This window comes from Oratosquilla oratoria, unplaced genomic scaffold (assembly GCF_046742065.1).
Source record: "Oratosquilla oratoria isolate Oo_2021 unplaced genomic scaffold, ASM4674206v1 SCAFFOLD131, whole genome shotgun sequence".
In the NCBI taxonomy this organism is placed as follows: Eukaryota; Metazoa; Arthropoda; class Malacostraca; order Stomatopoda; family Squillidae; genus Oratosquilla; species Oratosquilla oratoria.
This window is the reverse complement of record NW_027467487.1, coordinates 191,843-203,121: the sequence shown is the minus strand read 5'-3', so window position 1 is coordinate 203,121 and position 11,279 is coordinate 191,843. Positions and strand designations below refer to the sequence as shown.

The window sequence follows — 11,279 nt, the reverse complement described above, 5'->3', positions numbered from 1 at the left end:
AAGTTTTTTTGGTTAGATATGATGTTTTGAAAGAAATGTAATTATTTTGGACTTTGATAAATGATGAGTTAGATGACGAGACCTAAGACAGGCTTACCCGCATGTCGTTTGGTGTAATCAAGAAAAGACAGGAGAAGTGTGATGAAGGTGTTTTAGAAGTTTTAATTTTCCAGACAAGACTTGTGGTATTGAATCGTAAAGAAAGATGTTGGCCATTGTTTAAGAGTAAATGTACAGGTAGTCGTCGACTTACGACCGAGTTCGGTTCCGACAGACAGGTCGTAAGTCGATCTGGACGCAAGTCGGTCTATATATATATACAGTATATATTACCCTTTATATAATATATACTGTATATATATATATATATATATATATATATATATATATATATATATATATATATATATATTGTATATTTAGCATACTGAAATAATCTTAGCATCTTTGAACTATGTTGTATAGTATTTTTAACCTTTTTATAATTTCATCTGATTTTCTTTGGGAAACATAGCCTAGGCCTAAGCATATTGAATAAAATCCTATCATCTTTGACCTATGATATTTAATACTGTATTTGTTAACCTTTGTATTATTTTACCATCAGACTTTCTTTAGGAAACGTATGCATACTGAATAAAATCTTATTATCTTTGAGCTACGTTGTTTAATAATCATTAACTTTTTATCATTTTTGTTAGGAAACGTAGCCTAGGCCTACGCATACTGAATAAAGTTTTGTCATCTTTGACCTACAAATCCTTTTTTGTTGGATACATTAAAATCATTGTAAAGCAAAATTAGGAAAAAAATATTTCGAAACACATTCTTACTGTACCGAAAATATTGTTATCGACAACAGACTAGGTATAAACAAAGTTTACTGTTACATTTTATTAATCGCAAAACATAAAAATACAAAATGCTGTGCCGAACATTTTGCCATCGACAACAGACTAGGCATAAAAAAATACTGTTACATTTTATTAATTGCAAAACATAAAAATACAAAATGTAAGGCAAAATTGGGATTTTTTTTATTTCAACAAAACACATTCTTTTCGTGTACTGCACCGAACATATTGTTATCGACAACAAACTAGCTTAGGCATAAAAAGTTTGTTATATTTTATTAATTGCAAGACACAAAAATACAAAATGCAATGCAAAATTAGGAAACATTTTACTTCAAACAAACAAAATGAAAGAATATTTAGCTGGCTGGGATGCTGACGCTGCCGGCAGCCTGCGAAAACTATCGTCCTCGACTCTTGCAGCATGCGGAGTAATGTACTGCACTGCCAGGCATAACATTGCAATTCTATTACTCTGTTAAATGTTAGATATTATTGCACCATCTCGTGGTCGTAAAGTCGATCAGTCGTAAGTCGCATAGGTCGTAAGTCGACGACTACCTGTACATGATCGAGATTGAAAGCACATCAGGACTATGGTACATCACTATGGTAGGTTTACCTGCTTTGGTACTTGGAAACTGCATTTGTAATAATGATGAGAATGTATTTGCTACTCTTGACTGTTGTATGACGACTATAACCACCAAGATCTCTGAATATTTGACCTCTTAGGACTGTATAGCAAGAGGTGGAGCAGAATACATTTATGGTTTCTTCCTCCAGGGGTCAACACATTCATCAGTAGCCTGGCCATACAAGATCTTTGCTAGGTCTAGGCAACCTTGGGTTTTACAAAGTTGCACCAGTTTTAGATGACCCTGAGCTGGTAATGGTAATATTGCATTGTCATTTGAATTTTTGAATATGATGGCCCATCATATAGGACACTGTAGGAATACCTGTTGGCAATGTTAACCACTTGGGTACAATGACACTTACATAGGTGTCATGAGGCGTGGATATGTTCGCAAGGATGCCGGTGTCAGTTTTGATTACGTATATCTTTGTAGTTGTACACGAGTTACCCCCGGATTCTATGAACTGGTTTGATCATGTTTTCAGTGTTTATTACTGAGTAAAAAAGAATGAGTAATGCAGTAGTGACTATTTTATAATGCAAGTAGTGTGATGCATTGTTCCTATGATAGGCCATGCTGCACGTGAGAGTTTGACTTGTACTGAAGTGGTTAATAATGTGATTGACCATTTGGGTACTATATTGAGGTAGTTTGAGTAGGGATAGGTAGTTTTAGAATAATCATTAACAGCCAGGAAATCTTTGAACAGGGGAACAAATGTATGGAACTTGAACTTTGAAAATGTGCTTGGTAAGGAGTTGAAATATGAATTCTGTTATGGGGATGGAAAGAAAGCTGACAGATCTAGTTGCCCAAACTATGCTAGGTGGAAAGAATGACTTGGAAGCAAATACCAAAAATTAAGTAGATTAATGGGGTGAAGAGGTGAATTGAATAATAGAGGAATGTCTGTTAAGCAATGAAAAGTGTCCATGATGAATATAGATTAGTAATTGATGGATTAAGTAAATAATTGATCCCAGAGTCACTGATATTGAGTATATGCTATGTTGGTGCTAAGGTGAATCAAAGATCAGTCTGCTCCCCTTATGCCCCAGTTGCAATGTTGCTTCTGGTTACCAGGCTGCAAACATTTATGAATGCATTTCTTGGTTTATGAGGAAGGTTAAACAAGAGCAAGACAAGTTTGATGTGGAGCAGTGGCTCCCAACCATTTCTGGCTTGAGGAGGCACCCTTGCCAAGCCTTTCAGAAGTCCCCGGCAGCACCCTTATTAGAAAATCTAAATTCTAGTTTGTCAGTATTTTGTTAATTCAACATCAGTGTAACAAAATTATGTCCCAGGATAATATGAAAATACTCATCTTTAACCTGATCCTGCTTTAATGATTAAAAATGGATGACCATACAAATATATAATTGACAGTAATTTTTGCTCTGATTTTTGGAGGCACCCTCAGTTGATCTCTCATCACCCTTTGATGCCATGGCACACCGGTTGGTAACCACAGATGTAGAGTATTGTTGGTTTGTCAGTTGGTGTATGGCTTATTTAATTTTTACATTTTCAGTTTGGAGTTTGTGGGACGACTTGTGGTGGTGCGCTTTAGAGCCTGAGTGAAGTAGTAAGTATAGTTTGTGTATTGTGGTTGTACTTCAAATAATGATGACAAGAATATCTCCAGAATTACTGTGTTGGCAAGCTCAACAGGGCTGATATTGCTTATAGTGTACACCTTACATTGGATAAAGAGCCATTGTTTACAAAGTGTATTTTTTCAGGTAAAGGCCTGGAGCATTCCTCAGCTGCATTAAGGTCAGTACTTGTTTTGGACAGAAGATGGGACTGAATGGAGAATTGCTGTGTATGGATGCTGTGGCACGAGGGGGAGCGGATGGGGGGGGGGTGAGGCAATGTGTGAAAAATGCAGTATAAAGGGATTTCTCCCCATCTGCATGAGGTGACTGAGAGGAGGGGTTGCCAGTTTATTTAATCTGCTTTGCTGTGGATGTACTGTCTTAAACTGCTTCTGACCCAGGGCAGTGGGTGAGATGCAGGGATGACCCATCAGCCAGGAGCCAAGATGAGGGAAGGGAGTGGTTTTTTTTTTTTTTTTTTTTTTTTTTTTTTTTTTTTTTTTCTGCCGTACCCCATTTCATTTCTGCTCACCTCTGCCCTCTTATGCTTTATTCTGCTTTTCTTTGTACATTCTTGTGATTCATCCTATTTTGTAATCAATCTTTGAATGCTTGCTTCTTTACAATCTTTGCTTCATCCCACCACTCGCTACCCTTGTATATCCTCCTGTTGTTGTTGTTGTCGTTCCCTAGACTGTCTGTCCGAGCAGTCCCGTCTCCCCAAGGAAGGCCACAGCCGAGACTGGGTTTTCCCACAAATCCTTTATAGAGTGTATGTTGTGTTGTTTGCGTGCATGATTGTGTATAATGCAGTCTTCCATTATGTGTTGTATGGTATGGGGTGAAGTGTTACATCCTGGGCAGCTGTTCACAACACGGTCGTCCAGCCTCCTCTGGTAGCTTAGAAGTGCTGGGTGGTGACCGCATCGCAGTCTGGCCAAGTGGACTCTGTCCTTACGTGGGAGAGAGGATTCAGAAGGGTGGATATCAGGGGGTCTGGCATGCAGCAGTGTGTTGTCTTTCAGTGTGTTAATGGAGCGGTGAGTGATATGATTATGAATATGTTTCCGGAGGCTGGTATTTGGTGGTTGTGGAGGAAGAGAAGAGAGTATCTTTGTGTAATAAAGGTCTTTGGGTGTAGTTTTAATGTTTCTTGGTGTGTGTGGGTGTTCTGCTATGTAGTGTAACGGGTGTGATGTGTTTGTGGTGGCTGCAGCAAGTGTTTGTGTGCCTCTCATGTCGAGGTGTTCCTTGACTTTGAGGACTTTTGTTTCATGGTGTAAATGGTCTGTAGGTGATGTATTTGTGCAGCCTGTAATTGTTTTTAGGGCTTTGTTTTGTATGATTTGAAGGGTGTTGTGGTGTGTCTCACTGAGATTAGGAGCCCATGCAGGACTCGCATAATTCATCACTGAGCGTATACATTGTTTGTATATTGTTATATTAGTTTCTTTGTTTTGTCCAAATGTTGTTCCAGTGATTGACTTAAGTGCGTTAAGTCTAGGTGTGCATTTGTTTTTTATGTTTGTGAGGTGTTGTTTGAAAGACATGGATGTATCGTATGTTACCATCCCCATTACTTGAACTATCCCCATTCCTCCTGTCCTAGTTATACTCTAACCTTCACTCCCTCCCACTCCTGTTTCTTTTTGTAGTCTTCCTTTTCTCTCATTTTGCTTTAAGCACCTCCCTACCTTCTGCCCTTTACCTTTCTCCATCTATCCTTCACTGTCAACTTTCAAAATTCTTTTCCCCCACTCTCCCAGTAGAACATTTACATCCAAAAATCCTCCCATTATTCCCCTGGTTACCACCATGTAGTCCATTAGTGCCCTATCTACCACCCTCTCCCATGTACTTATGGTTGACTTTCCCATTGGCAGGTTTTCAAGTGGACAGTGTACCAGTTTGATCAAGTTTGGACATTCATCTGTTCAGTACAGGTATAGATACCTACAGGAGTTTGTTAGCCAGAGTAATACTGTGATGAGAATCTTACTTTCAACATGAGTAACAAATGATTTAGTATTCGTACCCTGATTGCCTAGGCAATGGGTGGTCATTTTCATTATATATTTAACTTATGAGAAATATTTTCAGGTGCTGTGAGTTTAAGCAAAGTGGTTAAGGAAACGGGTGAGTGGAGTATGACTGAAGAAGCATGTTTTGACTTGGCTACCTCCCTTGTGAAGGGGAAGAAGCCTATGGCATGTAGACAGATATTGTTATGCTCTAGGAATGTTTGCTAACACAATTGTCGTTGATTGCAGAATTTCAGTGTTTGCTATATTCTGAAGTTGGTCCAAAGAAGTGAAATTTGTTGCAGCTGGTGACCAAATAAATGTGGTGGTAAAGGAGTTAACTTTTTCCATTTTTATCATATTTGCTAGTGTTTATCTCCATGATGGCCCATCACTTAGAACACCTTAGGATTGCCTGTTGGCAAAGTGCTAAAGAAATGTGATTCTGACCATTCTATTGATCATACTGTGAGGTTCATTTTGAGTTGGGATTAATGTTCAGTTGTTTGCAGGTGATGTCGGAGTGAGACTGAAGGACAAGATCGTGATCATTGGTAAGATGTTTTTATTTCTTCTCGTTAATACTGTATACATGATGGCCCATCACTTAGGACACATTAGGATTGCCTGTTGGCAAAGTGCTAAAGAAATGTGATTTTGACCATTTTACTGATCATACTGTGAAGTTAATTTTGAATTGGGATTAATGTATAGTTTTTTGCAGGTGACATCAAAGCGAGACTGAATGGAGATCATGGTCACTGGTAAGAATGTTGGTATGTCTTGTTGATACTGCATACATGATGGCCCATCACTTAGGACACCTAAGGATTGCCTGTTGGCAAAATGTTAAAAATTGTGATTCTGATCACTTTGTGAAATATACTAAACCTGTTTTATTGAATTATGATTAATTCCCTGGGGTGGGGGAAAAGAATACTGCCATCAAGTAATTCCACTTGGATTGTAAGAGGTGAGAAGAAAGGGACGGGGATTGGGACTAGGCATCTTTCTCCTTGTAGCCCCACAGGGGACATTCCTAAAAGAAAAAGCAAAGGCATAAGAGGGTCTGGGAGTTTTCCAACCAGCACCCCAAGGTTTGGGTCTTTTAATGTGCGTGGATGTGGTACAGATGAGAGTAAAAGGGAAGAGATAGGTAGTATGTTTGTGAGAAGAAAGATGGATGTGTTGGCTTTGAGTGAAACTAAGCTGAAAGGGAAGGGCGAATGTAAGTTTGGGAGTGTAAGTGGGAGGTTATCAGGAGTGAAGAGAGGGCGAGGGAGGGATGGGGTGGCTATACTAGTAAGTGAAGAGATAGGTAAACATGTAGTGGAGTGGAAGGAGGTTTCCTCAAGGATAATGTGGATAAAAGTGAAACTGGGAAAGGAGATATGGGTTTTTGTAAGTGCATATGGACCTGGCAGTGAGAAGAGTGTAGAAGAAATGGAGGATTTTTGGATAGATTTAAATGAGTGCATAGAGGATTTAGGGAGAAATATCAATGTAATAGTACTGGGAGACCTTAATGCTAGGGTAGGAAATGATCCAATTGATGGAGTGGTTGGGAAATGTGGAGTTCCAGGAAAGAATGGTAGTGGAGAGTTGATGGTGGAAATGTGTCTAGAAAGAGAGTTGATGATATCAGATACAGTGTTTCAGAAGAAAGTCAAGCATAAGTACATATGGGAGAGGGTGGTGGATGGAAGGGTGGTAGATAGAGCGTTAATGGACTATGTAGTGGTAAATAGGTTTATGATAGGAAGAGTTAAGGATGTACATGTGCTAAGGGGAGAGGGTGGAGAAATATCAGATCATTTTTTGGTGGAAGGTAAGTTGAGAGTGGAGGATAGATGGAGGAAGAGGAAAGGGACAAAAGGTAGGGAGGTACTTAGAGTGAACTCTTTAAATGAAAAGGAAAAGGAGAAGGAGTAAAAGAAGAAGCTGAAGGAGTGGGAGAGAGTGAAGGATAGAGTAGAGCTAGAGTGGAGGAGGAATGGGGATGGTTCAAGGAGGGAATCACAAAGTGTGCAAAGATGGTGTGTGGAACAAGAAGGACAGGAGGAAGTAAAAGAAAGGGTAGTGAATGGTGGGATGAGGAAACAAAGAAGGTTGTAGAAGAGAAGAAGCGAGCTTTCACAGATTGGTTACAAAATAGGATGAGGGAGTCATATGAGAGGTACAAAGAAAAGAAAAGAGAAGTAAAGCAAAAGGTAAAGGAGGCAAAGAGGAGAGCAGATATGAAATGGGGTAAGAGTATGACAGAAAATTTTGAAAGTAATAAAAAGATGTTTTGGAAAGAAATTAGGAGAGGAAGAGGAGGCGATTCAAGTAGAGAAGAAAAGGTAAAAGGTGCAGATGGAGAGATGATAATGGAAGAGAAGGCAGTAGGGGAAGATGAGCAGAATATTTTAGGGAGTTGCTAAATGTGAAGGAGGATAGGGAGGGAAAGATAGCTGCACTGGGAAATGCTATGAAAATGAGAGTGATGAGTGAGGAAAATGGAGGAGAAATAAGGAAGGATGAAGTGAAGGCAGTTGTTAAGATGGTGAAAGCAGGTAAGGCACCTGGTCTGGATGGATGCCATGCAGAATGTCTAAAAAAAGGAGGTACAGTGATGGTGGACTGGCTGGTGAGGTTATTTAATGTTTGCTGGAGAGAGGGTAGAGTGCCGGAGGACTGGAGGAGTGCCTGTATAGTTCCACTTTACAAGGGAAAAGGGGAAAAGTGTGAATGTAGTAGTTTCAGAGGGATTAGCTTGTTAAGTGTAGTTGGGAAGGCTTATGGGAGGATCTTGATTGAGAGGATTAGGAGAGGAACAGAAGGAGTAATTGGTGAGGAACAGTGTGGATTTAGGACAGGTAGAGGTTGTGTAGATCAGATCTTTGTGGTAAGACAGATATGTGAGAAAGCTATAGGAAAGGGGAAGGATATTTTTTGGGCCTTTATGGACCTGGAAAAGGCTTACGACAGGGTAGACAGAAAGGCACTGTGGGGGGTTTCGCGGATATACGGGATAGGAGGAAAACTTCTGGGAGCTGTCAAGAGTTTTTATGAGAGTAGTAGAGCTTGTGTCAGGATTAGAAATGGAGAGAGTGAGTGGTTCGAGGTAAAGGTGGGACTTCGTCAAGGATGCGTTATGTCACCCTGGCTGTTCAACTTATACATGGATGGGGTAGTGCAAGAGGTAAATGCAAAGGTAGTGGTTCAGGGATTGGAGATAGTTAAAGAAAATGGAGAAAAGTGGGAGGTGAGCCAGTTGTTGTTTGCGGACGACACTGCACTTGTGGCAGGATCGGAGGAGGGATTGAGGAAGTTGGTGACAGAGTTTGGGAGAGTGTGTGATAGAAGAAAGCTGAAGATAAATGTGGGTAAAAGTAAGGTGATGAGATGTGCGAGGGGTGAAAGTGGCAGTAGTCTGGAAGTGAGCATTAAGGGAGAGCGACTGGAGGAAGTGGATAGTTTTAGATACTTGGGTGCAAATGTGGCAGGAAAAGGTGGAGTGAAGGTGGAGGTAGAATGTAGATTGAGAGAAGTGAGTAAATGCCTTGGTGAATTAAAAAGTGTAATGAGGAATAGACATTTGGGAATGGATGCTAAGAAGAGACTATATGAAAGAGTGATTGTGCCAACAGCACTGTATGGGACAGAAACATGGAACATAAGAGAAGAAGAGAGAAGGAGTTTGAATGTGTTTGAGATGAGGTGTCTGAGAAGTATGATGGGGGTTACTAGGCTGGATAGAGTAAGAAATGAGGATGTGAGGAGGAGAACAGGGGTGGAAAGGGGATTGGGAGATTGGGTTGATGAAAGAGCATTAGGATGGTATGGACACATGGAAAGAATGAGTGAAGAAAGACTAGTAAAAAAAGTATGGAAGGCAGATGTGGAGGGAGTGAACATGAAGGGATGTCCTAGGATGAGGTGGAAGGATGGGGTGAAGGGGGCTTTGGGGAAGAGGGGAATGTCTGTTGAGGAAGGATGGGCGAGGACAGAAGACAGGGGTGAATGGAGAATGGTTGTATATGGATGATGTTGTGATGCATGAGGTGGAATGGGCGGGTGGATGTGTGAGCAAAATTTGACGCAGCCCGAAGGTATTTCTCCCTGTCTTCTCCTTTATGCATGGGGGGTCGCCGATTTAATGAAGCGGCCTTGCTGTGGATGTGCTGTGTTTTGTGACACTGCTTCTGACCCAGGGCAGTGGACAAGGTGGAGGGATGACCCGTCATCCAGGAGGTGCTAAGATGAGAGGGAGGGTGGAGGGGTGTGGAGTGTATTCAGGGATGGAATGGGTGGAAATGATTTTATGCCTTTTCCTTTTTGGCTACCTCCCTTATAAGGGGGAAAAAGCCTTGGTATATGTATGTATGATTAATGTAGGTTCTTGTTTCCAGAATGGAAGACTGGCAAGCCTGTGGGCATTGTCTGAGGTACATAGAAATTTAAGAAACCTAGTTACTGAACATTTGGCAATGCTAATGTGTAATTGTACATAGTAGGAAGATGCATTTCATGATGATAACCATTTCTATCACATTCGCAGTTTCCACCGGAGGGTGATCCTATGAAGGTTAATGTGTTGTCTGATTGTTGGAATTGTCTTGTACTTGGTTGTTAAGTTTAAGTGGATATTATATCAGTTGCTTGTTGCAGGTCAGACTTGTTTCATCTGGACTGTTTTGCATTAGCAAGGTTGTTCGTAGTACCCTTTTGCAGAGGGAATCCAGTGGGTTCAAACAGAAGCTTTTTAGTAAGTATTCATAGCAACAGGTTGGTTAGCCATAATGCTGGTGAAAATTTTTATCTTTGTTTAATCCTGGGCCTATGAGAGTTTAGTATTCAGCCAATCTTGGATTTTGTGATATGAAGTGGAGGGCTGTTAAGACACTGATGAAAAGTTATTGGGATGGTTTAGGTACATTGAAAGAACGAGTAGACCAAATTTTGTTCACAGGAGGGTCTATTGGAGATTGCTTCTGCGGGCCTTTGTCTTGTGTTATCATCCCCGTGGTAGTGCTTGTATGGTGTGAAGGATGAAAGTGTAAGGGCTCTTGCATGGAATTGCTAAATACATGACATTCTATAGGGAATGTTTGGTATGTTCAGATGTCATATTGGTGCAGGAAGCTAGTGTTAATTAAACATAGCTTTTAACTACAGATGTAGAACTTCTGGTGTCTGATCTTGTTACATACATACACATACCAAGGTTTTTTCCCCCTTACAAGGGAGGTAGCCAAAAAGGAAAAGGCATAAAATCATTTCCACCCATGCCATCCCTGAATACACTCCACACCCCTCCACCCTCCCTCTCATCTTAGCACCTCCTGGATGACGGGTCATCCCTGCACCTTGTCCACTGCCCTGGGTCAGAAGCAGTGTTGCAAGACACAGGACATCCACAGCAAGGCCGCTTCATTAAATCGGCGATCCCCCCTCTCCATCCCCCCATTGCATAAAAAGAGAAGACGGGGAGAAATCCCTTCGGGCTACGTCAAATTTTGCTCACACATACTACCTCACCCCCATCCCCCCGCCCATTCCACCTCATGCAATCACATCATCCACATACAACCATTCTCCATTCACCCGTCTTCTGTCCTCTCCCGTCCTTCCTCAACAGACATTCCCCTCTTCCCCAAAGCCCCCTTCACCCCATCCATCCACCTCATCCTAGGACGTCCCCTCATGTTCACTCCCTCCACATCTGCCTTCCATACCTCTTTTACTAGTCTTTCTTTGCTCATTCTTTCCATGTGTCCAAACCATCCTAATATTCTTTTATCAACCCTAACTCCCAGCTCCCTTTCCACCCCTGTTCTTCTCACCTCCTCATTTCTCACTCTATCCAGCCTAGTAACCCCCATCATACTTCTCAGACACCTCATCTCAAACACATTCAAACTCCTTCTCTCTTCTCTTATGTTCCATGTTTGTGCCCCATACAGTGGTGTTGGCACAATCACTCCTTCATATAGTCTCCTCTTAGCATCCATTCCCAAATGTCTATTCCTCATTACACTCTTTAATCCACCAAGGCATTTACTCGCTTCTCTCAATCTACATTCTACCTCCACCTTCACTCCACCTTTTCCTGCCACATTTGCACCCAAGTATCTAAAACTATCCACTTCCTCCAGTCGCTCTCCCTTAATACTCACTTCC

The 11,279-nt window shown here is 41.1% G+C and overlaps 1 long non-coding RNA gene and 1 pseudogene across 3 annotated transcripts; both read left to right on the top strand.

Annotated features, from left to right (window-relative positions):
• The first annotated feature begins 403 nt into the window (after nt 1–403).
• LOC143022640 (uncharacterized) lies at nt 404–9,791 on the top strand. Of its 3 annotated transcripts, XR_012966109.1 has the most exons (8): nt 404–1,749; nt 3,027–3,080; nt 3,238–3,271; nt 4,977–5,036; nt 5,194–5,442; nt 5,627–5,668; nt 5,839–5,878; nt 9,509–9,791. It is a non-coding gene; the product is annotated as an uncharacterized LOC143022640 (long non-coding RNA). The 3 variants fall into 3 exon arrangements; XR_012966110.1 differs by lacking the exon at nt 5,627–5,668 and having other exon boundaries at nt 405–1,749; nt 5,839–5,890; nt 9,509–9,790; XR_012966108.1 differs by lacking the exon at nt 9,509–9,791 and having other exon boundaries at nt 406–1,749; nt 5,839–6,023.
• Nucleotides 1,505–1,576, top strand: LOC143022643 (small nucleolar RNA SNORD24; annotated as a pseudogene).
• Nucleotides 9,792–11,279: the final 1,488 nt, after the last annotated feature.